Source organism: Thermobia domestica, chromosome 18, assembly GCF_964235325.1.
Source record: "Thermobia domestica chromosome 18, izTheDome1.hap1.1, whole genome shotgun sequence".
In the NCBI taxonomy this organism is placed as follows: domain Eukaryota; kingdom Metazoa; phylum Arthropoda; class Insecta; order Zygentoma; family Lepismatidae; genus Thermobia; species Thermobia domestica.
The window spans coordinates 116,231,202-116,249,283 of record NC_137471.1 but is presented as its reverse complement, the minus strand read 5'-3'; positions in this window follow the sequence as shown (position 1 = coordinate 116,249,283).

Below are 18,082 nucleotides of genomic sequence, written 5' to 3'. Positions count from 1 at the left end.
TTATCCAGGTATGTGTTGCACCGACTCAGGGCTCAAGGCTCAATACTTGACCGTTTCTATACCCGTCTGGCAAATTATTCTTAATATCCGTCATTACTAGCGTTCTGAAATCTTACAGTAAACTCTTAAGTCAAAGAAATACAGTGATATTAAATTAATGAAGTGGACGTATCTTTATTTGATTTATCCCCAATGAGAAACCTCTCGCAAAAGAATATCAAAGTTTATCCCACTCATTCTAGATGGTGAGTGGCTGAATTTCATGGTGGTGAGATGCTGGAGTTTAATCCCAGTTTTGGCCCCAGAATTTAGATTAACACCCACCCATGTTGGACATGCTGGTTTGCTTTAGCAATTGTATCGTTCCCAGTAGACATGATTAGAGAAAGCGTAATAAGTTTAAGCATTCATAAATTTAATTCCCTCCCTACCCACCCGTTCATGGTAGAAGTACATTACAGTAGTAGTTATATTTTATTAGTAAATAAAACCCACCCATCCCACCCTCACTTCGATCAAGTATAACAGTAAGAACTCGTGACTGTTATGACTGAGTTCGATTCTCGGCTGTATTTCAGTAATGTGTTTCAGTAATATTTTTAAATTGAATAAAGTATAACGTTCACGAAACGTAGTAATTTCATGGTGGTGTGTTTTATAATATTTGAGTATATAATAGTAACATATATAGTGATAATTTATTACAAGTTTAGAGCAGTAATAATAAGAGAAAAGAAAAATAGTGAAATAATTTTGTTGTTACGTTCTGAATACACAGAGCGAGATGCATGATTCAGACAGGATCTGCAGAGCGAACGACGATTGTGGCGCAAGCGCTTAAACACGAGTGTTGCCGATCAGAGACGACGGCACACGAACGGTCATTTTACGTCAATAGCCGCTCTAATTATTTGCTCCAACTCAAGGTTACGAGCAGAGCGGAAGAATAATAAAAACAAAGCAGTTACTGTGCTATAGCTTAAATATAACCTATATTAGATTTAAAATAAATCAAGTCAGTATTTATTTAGTAGGGAATAGCAATAAGAACTTAAAATGTTGTCATTGAAAAACAATCACTGGGTGCATTATCCCGTATTAAAAGATAATGGGAAAACGGCGACAATGTTTACAAAGTCAAGATACTATTATCTGGACTTGGGTGTTTTGAAACACTTTGTGGAATTCAATCCAACATACAATGAGGATAAAGAAATGATATTTAGAGATAATGTACTTGGTAGAAAGTATAAGCATTACTATTTCATTGAGTTTTATGAGAAAAACTTTAGTGTGGATGAATTAGTAGATTTAGGTTTTAGACGGCATTTCATGTCTGTGTTAACGGGCATTGCCGAAACAAACACGATAGTACGTGAATCTATTTTTTTTGCTATTAAGAACGAACAGTTAAAATACAAGGTTTGTGCATTGTTTAGTTCAGGTGCTACTCAAGAACGAGTAAATGAATGGTTACAACGTTTTAGACATAAGTTTGAATGCACTCAGGCAATTAAGGTATTTGATTTTGTTGCAACTCTTGCACAACTAGAAAAGCAAGCGAAGTTTGTTATTTCCAGTGATAAATCAGCATTAGATTTGGTAGCCTTTGCTACATTTTTTCAGCAAAGAACACCGGGGTTATCGCACTAGAATATGACGTGAATACGAGAGTTTATTGATATGAACAATAACAATAATTTAATGTACATAGAAATGTAGTGTTTAATATTAAGATTTAGTTATAAATAGGATATATATATATATAGGGTAATGTTAGAAAGGTCGTTAGTTATTAATATTTTGTGTAATGTTAGTTTAATTAAAACTAGGAAGAAGTGAAGTAAAAGTGTATAGAATATATTATTATTAATCATATAGAGAGATATATTAGTATTTGTTAATGTTTTAAGTATTTAGTTAGGTTAATAAGTTGATTTTAATAAATTTGTTTTAGTAATAGAGGAAATAAGCATATAAGGGAATTTATAGTAGCATTATTATTAATATTGGAAAAGTAAAAATCTGACTATCAATTTATTTTAGCGAATTATGTCTTTATGGCATATAATTTTAATGTAGTGACGTAAGAAATAGAATAAAAGTAGGAAAAGACTAAGGAGAAAAGAAAAAAAGAGAGAACACGAAAACATGAATGATTTTGTTATTAGTTTTGGTATTAGGAACTTAGACGTAAGAAAAGGCAAGAATGAAAAAAAAACAAGAAATGAATGATGCAATTGAAGTAGATTTAATCTAGACATAAGTTTAAAATTAAGAAACCCTGTAAATTAGGCGAAACCTTTCATTAGGGGAAACTCTAATCAGGAAGGAAATCCCATTCTCTTCGAGTTGAATTGGACGATTACCAAACGTCGATGAGAATATTTTATTTATTGAACCACATAAGTCTTCCGTGATTGTTGAAAAGAGACACAGGAGTTGACTCGTACATCACGTGTAAAGCAGTGAAATTTTTTTTGTGGAGATATCCTTTATTTTTAGCCAGTCCCTTAGCGTAAGATTAAAATTAAGATAGTAATAATTAGCGAGTAATTCATTCGATATCCTAGGGAATAGTAGGATAGTCAGAAGAGAAATAGATGTAAGTAGTGCATCTAAAATATAGGAGAATCAGAATATAGTTATATTCTTCTAGTTATAATGTAAGAATTGTCTAGTTTAATCTTTTCATTTGTGTTAGTTAGAAGGAAAGAGGAAAAGAGTTGGTTTTAGGAATGTGAGTATTGAGAAGAAGGAAGTTTTAGTAGAAGATAGATTTAAAAAGTAAACAATTAAAGACGGTAGACGTAAAGGAATAAGCAATTGTAGATTTATAACATAGACTAAAATTAATAATAAATGTGGATAGAGAGAAGAAGAGTGAAATAATAAATAATGAATAATGTTTAATAAGTAAATAAGAGTAAGAAAATAGAAGTAAATAATGAATTTATAGAATAATGCATGCATCATTGAAGTATTATAGATGAATATTTATGCATATGTTAGCGCTAAGAGTACTCTAAGAGAATATAAGTAGATGAATATATATGAATAAAGCGAAAGAATAGAGAGAAAAGAGATATTATCGGGGACATGCAGAGGTTTTTCCTGCACAAGAGAATTGCCCTGAACAGATTTAGTACGTATTTGAGTTGGAAATATGAAGCAGTTTTGAACTTTCTTCGAAAGAAATCCTTCTCACAAGCTATAGGCCCTGTCGGCATTGTTAAAATAATTTAATAATTTAATATTTTAATGTAGTAATAAGTATAAAGAGTAATAAGTTAATAAGTATAAGATAAGAAGATTAATAGTAATTAATAATAAAATGAGTTGTTGACCTAGTGAAATTGTTGTGGAAATGGCCATCCTAGACAACGTAATTAGGCAAATAAATAAGTAAATAATATAATAAATAAGTAGTCTATTGTTATGATCTAGGAGAATAAACAGTCACGTCTTCAATATTGAAAAAAAAAAGAATTACGTCACGATAGTCCTATTAAATTCAAGTATGAAGAAGAATCAAGTTTTTAAAATTTTGGAAAACCGGTCAGATTTTTATAAAAAACCATGTATATAGATAGTAATAAAGGTGCTAGCTGTAGCCAAATTTTGATTGTGATGATACGGCAAGTCAGGCTGCCGTATTTAACAACCAAGGCCTTCAGGAAGGATTTTAAGGATTTTAAGGAAATGTAAAATCCATCATTTTCTCTGAATCGCAATCAATTTTTGTATGCAGTTAACAAGTGTTAGGGATAATAATAATTGTAGGTTAAGAATAAGTAAATATTCATAGTATTTAAATAAATATATTCGCGTGTAAATTTTATTTTGTACTTACCCATATAGATGACTAAGCCAGTAGATAGTCCATTGTGTAATCCTTTGTAGTGTCCATAAAGTAATTATATCCATTTAAGTATATATCACGTATTAACCAATAACATTTTATCACTTTTAAATATTTTATCACTTTTAAATATTTTATCACTTTTTAATATTTTTTTAAATATTTTGATCACAAACGGAAATGCCAGAGCGGTAAAGTAAAGGTTGAGTACTAGCATGAGCTTGGAGTATTGGTAACACTACTGCAGTGCATGAGATTCCGCACGAAATCCCGCAAGTAAATGTCAAGAATTGGAACAATTTTGGTGAATCCAATAAACATTCGGCAAGGATAAGAATATTCACATACATATTGCGACGTGGTGGTATTATAAAATACAGTGTTTAAAACTAATAACGGAAAATTGCTAGTGAATATTAACACCCAGTGATCCGTACAAGAGTGACGCGCAAACAGAAGGGCAGAAAAGGAAGTCAAGTTAACCTTGATTGAAAAGTGTTGATCTTGCAGTTACCAAGCTGGAAGTATCTGCAGCATATCCAACGCCCTGTGGCAAGATTTTATTTCCGTTCATGCTAAAATATCAGTGATTAAAATTTTGATGAAAATAAAACAATTATATTTTCAAGTTTTTACAGTGCTAATGTAAAAAGATTAACTAACTATGTTTTAACATTATGAAACAAGTTTTTGTTTTTAGATTTCCAATCACATAGCGGTGGAAATAAATGAAGTTAAACCAGTACTGATACGGCCAATAAATTCATTGGTTGGCACGTATGACAGACAGAGTAGTGGAAATTTTTGGTAACATGAAACTCTAAAAGCGTTGTTGCGAAGAGAAGATTATTCAAGAGTACTTGTAAACGAGCATATATAATTATGCACAACCACTCTTGAACAAATGTGGTGAGCAAGTATTTCAGCGAAAACTCACTAGATGTCGTGAGCATATACTTTGCCAGATTACATTTGAAGTTTTTGTATTTTATAATTATAGGAATTAAGAAAAGATTAAAGATTCAAATATATATATATATTTTAATAATTTTAGGTGAAGGAATATTGATTACTGTTTATATAACTATTCTGCACAATTATACATATTTTATTTAATTTCAAATTTATATTTATCTTTCAATATTGATTCAGTTTATATGATGTACAGGGTGTTTATGGAAAATCGCCCTCTTACGAGGTCTAGCTTGGATTGCGAGGCAACCAAGTTTTTAAGGGGGGCCATGTAGCAGTACTCGATTTTCGAGTAAATCGATTTGTATATTTTGATTCTATTTTAATGTTTATGTCATAAAAATCATTTATTAAGGTTACGGGAATTAAATGTTGTGTATGAGAGTATAATGCAAGCTGCACAATGTTGTTAATGTTTGTGTCAGCAGTTTGTTGTAAATAAATGTGAATAAGAATGTCTTCGTTGAGAGTCTGGCAATGTAGGAAGGAAATGTTGACAATGTGTCTATCCTCACATTAGCCAGATTCTATACATTGTAGAAAGTGAATCTGTAAGATTTCACGAATTTCACGAAATTACGGATATGCGGAGAATTGCTTAGAATCGGGAAATCAGAGCGTGTCGAGGGTTGCAATTTTGAGTCTTGACACATGGAAGGAATTTGTCTCTCCATGTGAAAACGGTGTTGCACGTGCTGCAAGCAGACGACAAGCAGACGACGGAGGTTGGACAAAGCTCAACAAAACCAGAGGACGAGAGAGGTTTTGGATCAAGTCCTGGAAGTCCATAGAGGAGTCCTTAGGGTGCAGTTGATCGAGTTTATGATCAAGTCTTAGTGATCAGTCTTTGGTTCGAGTTCTTGGAGAACCAAGCTTTAGTCGAGACTCAGCCAGATGACAGGAGAAGGAAATACTTCATATACCAAATCATTCTAACAACGTAGAACATCACGCCGAGAGTAGCAACTGAGAGGAGCCATACCTCAATGCTCGTTCTCGTCTTTCAACAGTAAGGAGATTCAGCATAAAGGAGCCGAGTTCAACGCCAGAGCAACGTGGGAACTACACCAGATTATCCAGGTATGTGTTGCACCGTCTCAGGGCTCAAAGGCTCAATACTTGACCGTTTCTATACCCGTCTGGCAAATTATTCTTAATATCCGTCATTACTAGCGTTCTGAAATCTTACAGTAAACTCTTAAGTCAAAGAAATACAGTGATATTAAATTAATGAAGTGGACGTATCTTTATTTGATTTATCCCCAATGAGAAACCTCTCGCAAAAGAATATCAAAGTTTAACCCACTCATTCTAGATGGTGAGTGGAAGGCATCCAGTTGCACTCAACTTTGCATCTCCAATTAGGCACTGAGTGGCTGGGTTGTCAATATATATATATATATATATATATATATATTTGTATATGTACCTCTATCAAATTTTCAGAAGAATTCATCATTGTACTCATGTCCTATGAAAGATAAGAGACACCTTTACCGTTTTAATGTCCATCAAAGAAGATAAATTATGTAAATAACTGACCATGTGTCTAACACATTGTAACACTATTATTTGGGATTTTTAAAACTATAGAACAGAATAACAAGGGTTATACAAATTGATAGAGATATAGTGTAATCCTAGGGAACATTAATCACTTTTTGGGAATTGTAATATATAAAAGGAGGGCCCATGTATCCCTCCCAAATTTTAAAGGGGTACATCAATGTACCCATACTCATTTCAGAACGATATATTCTAAAATGACAAATAGTAGTACATATTCTGCTGATATTATACCAAAATATTCGTTTTGGAAATTTTCAAAATTTGATAGGAAGGACACCTCCTATAATTTGGATGTGGTAAATGACACCTTTTCCAGAATTTCCAGGGAATATTCACATATATATCCCAAGATTAGTGACACTGGACGAGAAACCATGGACTCTGAGCCAGTGATTAAGACTAATAAGATTTTCTGCAACTGTTGACAACATTAGAAGGATATTTATTGAATCAAGAGATTTTTGTGAGGCAAAGGGCGATTACAAATTTCTTCTCTTCCTTTAAATATGTGAATTACGACTATTCTTTGATTTCTTTGAAAAATGTTTTTTTCATTTAAGAAAAAAATAATCGCAATTATATAATAATATCTTTCAGATCATTATTCGATTTTTGTAATCATAGTAGTACATTTCCAGGATAGTGGGCCATTATACGAGGGTGGTTCAATAATCACTGTCCCTGACCTATAAGTAGTATTATTTTTCCAAAAAGTCTCCTTTCATAATAATGCATTTCTTCCACCTATGCTGTAAAGCCACTGTGCCAGCTTCAAAGAAAGTATCTAGCTGAGCCATGAGCCATTCCTCCACAGCTTCAATAACAGTTGCATTTGAGTGAAACTTCTTCCCCTTGATGTGCTCCTTCAACTTTGGGAACAAACGAAAGTCACTACAGGCGAGGTCGAGTGAGTATGGAGGATAATTGCAATTTTGGATACTATATGTTATGTTTCTTTACATATTATGTTTCTTTTATGCATAGTCATTTAATACATAATCTGGATCAAAGTTATTTATTCCGTTTTCAGACACTCGTAATTTGGACAGGACGCCGTTTATTTATCATCTTTCACTATTAGCCTAAAAGATATAACTGTGATATGTTAAATACTTCTTTTAATTTAAACTCTTCTTCCGAGAGTTTATTCTGTACTGAGACAAATTGATCAATCATACATGCGTGTCTCTCTTTCTTTCGAATTTTAAGTGTTCTAACTTCAACGATTTATTATTGTTTTGATTGTTGAAATCTTGTACTTGATTGTTGTTCATTTCCCTCATTCAACGTTCGATAATATATTTAAAGAAATACTCCCGTTCCCTTAAGTCACACTTGCACCGCCATTGCATTATATCTCAATGTACACTAATTGAATCTATGACTAAAAATAATGGACATTCTATTCTACCTGACTTCGATCCCACGTCTTGTTCTTGAGTTATGGCTGCTTCTTATAATTTTCGACAAATTTTCAGGTGATCAATCTGCCGAAAGGAGGCATTTTTACATCCAGGTTGGTGTATACTTTTCGTTTTATCTTGGTATCAAGGATTATCTCCCGATATTTGTTATATTAATTAAGTTACACCCTGTATGTATTTGGGCGTCATTTTATGTATTAAACCACCAAATTTGTTTAATAACGTAAATAGCTAAACTGTGAAAATGTCTTTACTAGAGAAACAATTTTAGTTCTTGTAATATTTTTTTTTGGTGAGAAATATGAAGCTAAATACATACCAATACATCATTATATCTCTATTTTATTAGTCAATAGGCACTGGACTCTACTCTAACACATACAGGAACAATCAAATTTGTAAATAAAGAGCTTTAAAAACTTTAATTATTTAAGCTGCCTCTATCTATTGCACTTAGCCTTTGAAAGATTTTTGGCAATAAATGAATAGTAGTACGAAAATATTATCTTCTCAAATAGACCTACATGGTATTGCTTTGCTGGTTTTATAGGCTCTACATAGTTTTTGGAAAGTGATTGACTTTTTACGTGTTCTCTGCCTATAGCAACTGTGTATAATACAAAACTGGTATACAGAAGAATTTAATATATATATATATATATATATATATATATATATATATATATATATATATATATATATATATATATATATGTGATATTTGGCAGGCTGCCTTTTATAAGGGCTCACTGTAGGGTGCAGGTTCTTTACCATAAGCCACTATATGAGTTTACTATACAAAACTGGTATACAGAAGAAATAAAACCATTAATCTATACTGTGATGTTTCGAAGGGCGCTCTTTGCACAGAGTGCACTGTATCCTTCACGGGTTCTTAATCAACAGTAACACTAGGTATTTATTGCACAAGACTATGCTACACTGAAGAATATATAAAACCGCTTATCTTTGATGTGGTTTCGCATAAGGGCGCCTTACGTAAAGGGAGCACTGCACTCTTCACGCGTTCTTTACCAACAGAGTATTAATTGTGCTACAGAACTCTGCCACACAAAACAATAAATAAAACCGTTTATCTTTGAAGTGTTTGCGCAAAGACGCCTTATGTAAAGAGCGCACTGTACCTTTCACGGGTTCTTTACCAATAACAACTATAAGAATTTATTATTTAAAAAAAAAACTCCTATCTTTATTTATAATGTCATGTTACAGAGGGTGCATCGGGACATGTCCCGGTGGACCAGCACGGGCTACATACCACGTAATCTAAAATTTGAATTTCCCGCGAGGGCGGGGCCTAAAGTCACGTGACCTCTATCAGTCAATCAGAATCGGAAAAAACTTGCTGACTGGGATCGCGATACTGGGGCCAATACTACTAAAACAAATAATATCAAATTCGTATTACAGCGTTTCATAACCCGTTGCTTGAAAGATTTTCAAGGTGATATTTTTTATTATTCAAAAAAAGTAGATTTTTTTAAAGTTTCAATAAATGCCCACTACTTATTACTTTGTACAATTAACTTAATCATTTCTTACATTTTTCGGCAATTTTAGTTAAGTTTTTAGTAGCATTTTTGCACGTATTAGAAACCAATGGATTTCGTCTGATAAAAGTTTTAAATTAACTTAGCTGATGCGTACTCAGTACATACTCTACCCGTACAACTATTTATATTTAGATGAAAATCTGTTTCTTTCCTATTTGCGTTATTAAAATTGTGTGAATTCATCTAGAGCTAAACGATGCCTAATAGTGCAAGAAAATCTCATGTTAATACCGCATTAATTTTAGGTTTCCTTGTGGAATCCTAATTCCAGAGAACTCTTATTCCCACTTGCTTTTTAAAACTCCGAACACTCAGTTCAAGGAGATAGTCATGCGCTTAACGTTTCAGTTCTTATCGGAATGTGTTGAGAAACCACGTTATCTCATTTTCACTGCTAATTTGTACCTATTAGGTGATTTTTGTACCTGTTTTGTTTATTAATTTGCAAATTTAATAGCAGTTTGTGGTATTCAAAATAAGTTTTAAACACCATATTTTCCAAGTTTCATTAGTGTTTTGTTAATATTTATGTTAAAATCAAATATATTTACTGTCAAAACTAATTTTGACAATTATTGTTCCTGGTACTCAGCCACTCATTAATAATGTTTCTTCTATTTTAAAGTGAAAAAATCTGGGACCACATACGGAGTCATAGAATGAATGAAGTTCTTATTCCTGTGCATTCTGTATCAATGATTAATCTACAATATATATTACACTATTGTTTCTTTTAAGCTTGCGAGTATAGTTTAGAAACGTTCACCGATACTAGAAAACTCACTAGTACATGTGAAACGGAACGGAAGACTACGTGTCAAGTCAATGTGGTATATCTATAGCAAGCTTCACTTTAAGTCGTGGACGTCAAAGGACGCAACACGAATGACACATGATCTAAGAGAGGTGCTTAATCGTTAAAGTGTAGCTAATATGTCTTGCTTCTATAAGAGTGATGTATGTGTGAGGGCGACGGATAAGCAAAAACTTAACTTTGAAATAATAGTAGGCTAGCAGACCTCTTATCACCAAACCACCAGAGGATTAGTCTAGTACCCGGGACTCGAAGGAATTGCGTGAAGCCTCTGAGACAATGTTTTCTGGAGGCAGGAGCAGAGTTACTGATAGGACTTCTGTCCGTGTTCACTGACTGAGAGTATTGTTTTGTGCTTCAGCCTGCGTTAGATGCTGAAAGAATATGTTTTTAACATTTTTGTGCTGTGCTCTATTTTACAGGGTAAAATTTTCGATATTGATTCCAGACGAATTATTATGGTATGTAGACCAAAAATTCCACTTTGGCTATTCTACATTCAGCGCAATGTTAGGTACAGTATGAGTAACAAACCAGTTTGAAGGAATATTTCTCAAATATTGAAGTAACACTCTGGCATGCCTTCACAATATTGAAGCTACTATTTCCGCCGGCTACTGATAGGTGCTACATTGGAAAACATATTAGTTTGATTGTAGAAAACTATATTACCATATTGGATAGAAAAAACAATTTGATGTAGCCCTAAAGTGTTTTTGGGAAGGATAGTTCCTTTTTCTTTCTGAGATTCCTCACTTGTCATTAACCCCCAGTAAACCTCTCTGCATTTATATTTTAAAATCCTGATATTTCATTACGTTTCATTTCTTCGTGACCACAGTTTTGTTTCACATAGAGCATGTTTTATTTATATTCTTATTTTATAGCTAGTTAATGCAAAATTATATCCGTATCAAAATCCGTATTTCTTTAAGCAATCTCAGTAAATGCTAGAACTTTTGTTTACCAAAACTTTTGGTTTGGCTTGTAGTAGACTTTTAAAGTCTGTTAATAAATTGTCGAACCATTAAGTGCGTTTTCTTACTTTTAGTGGCTATCTGTAAATATCACTTACTTTCCCGTTGTTATAATGATTACGTTGCAATTTAGTATCATCACATTACCTCAACGTCAAACTTACTAGATAATGCCAATTACATCACAACATAGACTATATCAGTATAACATATAATAAAATCTATTAGAAGCAATTTTTTAGCATTATATTATTTTGCTACACAAAATCATAGTTCCGTGGTCGATGAGGGCACTGGGTTGACTATGTTACCCAGTGTCGTAATGAGCGAATGTAATATGAATCATATCGCTTAGTAAGCTAAATCGATTGAGCTAGCTCTACATATTTTCGGTAAGATAACCTGAAATTATCAAACTACGAAACGCAAACTTTAACTGCAAACCAGAATCTCAAAGCATTCGAATAAATTGAGGGAAACAATCGATTCATCTATTTATTGCCGAAATTATAGAAATTCCTAGATATGTCTGAGGTCGATAATACATTCTACCTAATTTTTTTTGGAGGTGGTAGTTCAGAAAGCATAACCGAAGACGACAGAATGTGTTACTCTAGCCGTGAACTAGTTGAATTAATAGGTAACACATTCGGCTATTTAAAGCTGAAATTATCTTCTTAGTTTATGATCTGACAACACATCACAAAAAGACTAAATTATTGATGACCACACCTATATACACAGACTATAAATAAATTGGACTAGGATTTGCTAACTAACCTATATCTTCGTTCCAACTAGAATTAAATAACATGAATTGCTTACAAAGCGTCCATTAGATGGTGGTGAAAAGTAGCAAATTTTTCACATTGCAAGTATTTGTAGCTGTTCAGTAACATTTCCCAACAAACTCAAATATACTTAATAAACCATATCCTTTGATACGCGAATTTACAAAATAATTTGTAAACATGAGAAAATTTCCTCGTTTTCAGTATTTTGTTCAAATCTTCCTCATATAAGAGTTTACAGTCAATTATATGCATCTGTGTGTATGATTAAAGTTTTATTGTGTTGACAATACAGAAAATTCTATTATTTTAATTTTTGCAGTGGCTGTTCAAGGAGTCCGTTTAAGATTCCCAAGCAGCCATGGAAACAGAGCATTATGATAATTGCAACTGATCAAGACATTCATTTGAGTGTTTAACTGAGTTGCAGATAGTCATAAACAAAGGGATTTTATTATTCAGACAAGCTTGTGAGTTCAATGCTCTGGAAATGTAATTTAAAACCTACTACGTTCATAATCTCATTGTACCTTCGTGGCTAAGCGGTTAGCGTACGCGCGTTTGGCGTGGGAGACCCGGGTTCGATTCCCGGCGGGAGCTCATGTGGTTCGGATTCCACGTTCATCAGTAGGTCCACGTCTCATATAGCCTCGCTGCTGAACGGGACGTTAAACTAAAAATCAACTCAACTCAATAATCTCATTGTAAGAGGATATTAGTTATGTAAACAAGTATCCGTCAAAATCCTCACGAAAATATAAGAAACTTGAATTTAATATTATAAGTCGAGTACCTATTGACCACATATGCACAAGTTAAGCTTAGAAATATATTGCAATAAGAGTTGCAATATTGCAATATGTTGTCAATAAGAGCGTTAGAACGCATATGAAAAATTAATTATACTTACCATTTCTTCCATATTAGTTTTCATCTTTTAATATACACAATACCTTGAAACAAGGATTTATAGAGTTGCGAGCACTACGTTATATATAAACCTGCAGTCAGCAACAGATTTTTGTGAAATTACTTTCGTAGGGAGCAAAATTAGAGCTTCTTCAATCATTCTATCAAAGTGAAAGTTTTTCTTATTATCTATAATTGAAGATAAAGTTTAATATTCCTCGTAGTTTAACCGTGGGGCGAGTAAATCTAAGATATAGAAACAGGTATAGGTATTTGATGAAAGAAAGTGAGTGGAAATGAAAGATAAATAAATAAATAAGGAAATTCACAAAAATAAAAGCAATATTAAAAATTTAAGTATTTTCTAATTGAAACAAGTGCTCATGTCTCTGTAATTCAGAACAGTCCAAGAATACAATACCGTTGTATTTACACTTACGTTTGTCAAAATTGCAATACCAACAAGGACTGACATGAACAACTACAAACCCATACATTAAAGGCAGCAAATAATGATGTATGAGCACGTTAGCGCCCTTGTAGAGTGGCGCTTGTGTGGTGTGATCTTACAAGATAGAAGTTTAAACGATTTCTAGGTAGTTAGTATGGTCAACAGAGGTGAAACATCTAGTAACCTACACTATGAATCGTCGAAGTCAATACGAACAATACGCAATCCAAGGCAAAATGGTTAATCGTTCCAGTTTAGTAGCTTATACTTCTTGTTACAAAAAGAGTGATGAATGCGGGGAAACGATGAATAAACAGGAACTTCAGGCTAGATAAATAGTAGGTTAGCAGAACTCTGCTTGTGAAAGCATTGGGGATTAGAAAAATCAAGACTCGTGGGCCCAACATCAGCCTTTGGAGCCACACCGATGTGAATAACTATTTCGTAAATATTGAGCTAACACTCTGGAGATAGAAGAATGCCTTCATGTGAGTGCATGCTTTTAATATTAAAACCATGGGTAAAGTGAAGGGGAGCCTCCATTTCCAGGAAATATCTGTGGAGGCTTTCTAAAAAGAATTACAATTGGCAAAGATAAGCACGGTGGACGGGTTGACGTCATGCGTCCCCCTACCTTTTCAGATTCACGTTATCCCCGATTAAAACCAGTAATTCCACCAGCCACTAATAGCCCTTATACAGGTACATCGCAAACTTAATACGATTTTAGCAATTCACATTGACAGCGCTATCCAGACTATAGATTTGATTTCATGTGTGCCTATTTCAGTCAATGTCCACAAGAATTTTTGTTACATTTATAGCATATTCTGGTTATATTATTCTTGTTATAGCTAATACGATATTATTTCCGTATCAAACTTTGTATTGCCTTAAGAAGCCTCATTACATGCTATAACTTTGATTTACCAAAACCTTTGATAAGGCATTAATTAGGTTCGGAAAGTGTTAATAAATTGTCAAGTCACTCAATGCTTTTTCTTACTTTCAATGATTATCTGTAAATCCGACTTACTTTTATTACTTAAATTCGACTAATAATTACAACATAACAGATAGAATAATAACAATCTAGCATACAACAAAACACATTGGAAGCAAATTACTAGCTTTTTTGCTAAAATGATGGTAGTTCTGAGATCGGATAGAACAAATAATCTTTGGTGTTCACACAGCGTTGTAATGAGATAATATGAGTCAATTCGCTTCGTCAGCTGTATCTATTGAAGTAGGTATATTGTCTATAGAATGAACTGAAACGCTCAAACAACAGAATGTAATCTCTAACAGTGGAAGTGAATTCCAAGATATCTACAAATGTAGGAAACCTATCGTAAATCGATTCATGCATCCATTAACTAACTAAATCTATGGCCTATGGACCCGGAGGCTCAATGCCATGTTCACAAACTAGAGATGCAAGGGCTCGGAAAAAACCGGCTTTTTTGAAAAAACTCGGATTTTTCTGCTTCGCTTTTTTGCTTGGGAAATTCTGGGCTTTTTTCAAAATTCTGCTTTAAATTGATAAAGCAGATTTTGTTTCGCTTCTCTATAACACAAAAAGTCATTTAATTAGTGGTTGATGCCGATAATAATATAAAACCTCGAAAATAAACCATAAATTTCGAAAAAATATTTCAAACAATTTTGCTTCTCAACATATTTACATTATGAATTCCAAAGGATTAACCAATGGATATAATAAGATTTTTTAACCTCCTATATACAAAAGTAAGCAGGGTTGGGAAGAACCATGGTTGTTTTTGAAAATGGCAAAAACACGTATTTTGGGGAAGAGTAAACTAGACTTTTGGCTTAAACCAGTTTTTTTTTTTTTTTTTTTTGGTTTAGATATTTTGCTTTATGTATTTATATTACATATTGACAGAAATAAGTTTGTTTCGCCTTGGTGGTATTATGCAACAACGGGGTTATCCTGGTAGAGGTCCCATAAGCTTAAAGAAGTCCGGTCAGTAAATTTCTTAAATTGGGAAACTCCCGCCCTAGCCATCGGGAATATCTCGCCATTACTATAAATGTAAAACAATAACGGAAAAATCCTGTTATTGCTTTGGATGTAAAATTTAAAGGTCAACGTATCATAATCAGTACGCTAAAACTGAGATATTATATTACAAATTTAGTACGTACATATCATTGAAAGTCCAATCCAAACTAATGTTGGAAGCTACGTAGGTAACCGATAAATTATGTCAACTTCTATCAATATATTTAAGCAACCTTGGCTTCTTTATAAAACAATAGGCATTCAGACATGCAGAAATATACAATTTGATTTCGTTTCGTATGTTCAGGCTTAACATCCTTACCTAATACTGAGGTTATCAAGGAGAAGATTCGCTTAAAGTTACATCCGAACCGCTACTTTGTTTACGCATGAAAGAAGGGTTGTAGTTCAACCGAGAATTGAACATGGGACACCTTGATTAAAAGGTGAAAAGGAAATAAAACTAATGCAGATTGTTTGATGTGTGGAAACGTCACCATGAAGTTCACACGATCCACATTTTTCGTTCTTTTTATTTTCTTTTGGTTAAACCAGTTGTTTATTTTAAAAAAAGGAAAAGAAAAAGAACAGCTGGTGTAAGCCAGTCAACCCTAAAAGTAAATACTTCTTTTAAAAAATACACAAATAACTAGCAAAATTCTATGTAGTATTTTTACTTCAAAATATTCCATACCCTCTTTTGGAACAAAATAAAATTAAAACACAAGAAAAATACTTAGATTTATATGATGCACTTAAAGGCTGCACATCTAGAGCTTTTGGTTCTGTATATTCTTGAAATTCTATAATTTTATATAACCACCATCACGGTTTACTCAGTCATCAAGTTTTCTGAATTTTTAACAAAAGGGATTCAACATATGAAGGGTGTGAGGCAAGAACATGGTAACCCAAAATTTTACTATTTTAAGAAATTAGAGATTTTCTGTTGCACAATCCATTTTGAAAGTCGGAAAGCTGATTTTTCACATAAGACTCTACATGAAGGACTAAACGAAGCGGTATGCTTTGCTGTCTATCTGCTGCATAACTCAGCAATTGAAAATTTGTTGGTTACTATGTTCTTGGCTCACACCCTTCATATCATTACGGAATTCTCCCCACCACACCACTACCAAAAAAAAGAACTACGGAATATATTTAAGTTAAGATAAATACAACTGCATAACAAGCGGAGTGAGTGGAGTGGGTGGAGTGAGTGGAGCTTTTACGCTTCTATCGGGAAGTCCGGGATTCAACCCAGCACTCGACTATTCTGACAAAGCTTTTCTTCATTCCATCTGTGAAGTAGAAATAGTGCGTGTATTGTAAGTTGGTCGACTTCCTTTCTAATTATTTTTAAATCGTTATTATTACTAATTACCAGCAGTGACGCAGGGCCGCGGTGGCTCAGTGGTAGAGCGTTCACCTCTGGTGCTTGGGGTCCCGGGTTCGATCCCAGTCCCCGCCAAGTGAACTTTGTGGTGGACAAATACCGCGTGCGTGGGTTTTCTCGGGGTTCTCCCGTTTCCTCCCACTTTCTTCATTCCACCATTTCATTCATTACTCATCTCACCGTCTCCTTTAGCCTAACCGGCATAACCGTGGGACGTAAAACTCAAAGTTTTCATTTCATTTTTACCAGCAGTGACGGTTTTGCGAAGGTTAGAGGGGCGGTCTTTCAGACTGAAGCCTGTTCCCCAAAATTACGGAATGTCTAAAACAATGGAAATATCTATTAGTTATGCCTTTACTCATAAACTTTAATCTTCCGTCAAATAAAAATTACGAATGTTTAGAAAAACTAAACATTAGTCAGAAAAACACCTCCTAAAATACTCTTCTAAATCTGCCACAGATTCTCAGTATAAAATGATCTTCAAGGTTGTATTCGGAAGATGATCGCTAAATATATCAACGAAACGAAATATCATGTCTGTACTCATAAACTTCAATCTCCTCCCAAATAAAATTATTACATTTTAGAAAACGAAACAATCAGAGAAACCCCTCCCAAAATACTTTTCTCAATCCGCTACTGATTATTTGTATAAATTAGTATTCAAGATTGTATCCGGAAAATTATTGCTAAATCGTTGCACAGCTACAGTATAACAGAAATGTGGAAGTACGGTTAGACGGATGTATTGAAAAACGTACGCTTTGACGGATATATAGAAAAACATAAGTTTAACTTTTGCGCTAGAAGTTAGAGTACTAAGCTCTCAGAAATGAAACACAGATGACAAACTATAATGATCTAGAAAAGAAAAACTATCGATAACTCAAAAGTTAAATAACCTCTAAAATTACCCTCAAATACTACATTCTTCATGTTAGTTTTAATTCGTAAAACATGTGCTCCATCTATGTTCATGGTGAATTTCAGAACGAAATATGGCATTTAGGTCATGGAATTCTTATCTAACTATAGAATATACTATAAAAAGCTATTTAGATAGAAAAATCATGAAAATGAAAAAAGGCAAAATTTCCAAAATTCTCGTTTTTTCCCAAAAAAGCCGACTTTTTTGAATCGATGTTTTTTCACACAAAAATCGATGTTTTCTCACGTAAAAGTATCACAAACACTTTCCATTGACTTTTAACCTTATCATGATCGATCCAGTTTCTATTTTGTATTCCTACTTCTGCGAGATCCATTTTAATAACTTTCTCCAATCTGCGCCTAGGTTTTCCTAATGGTTGT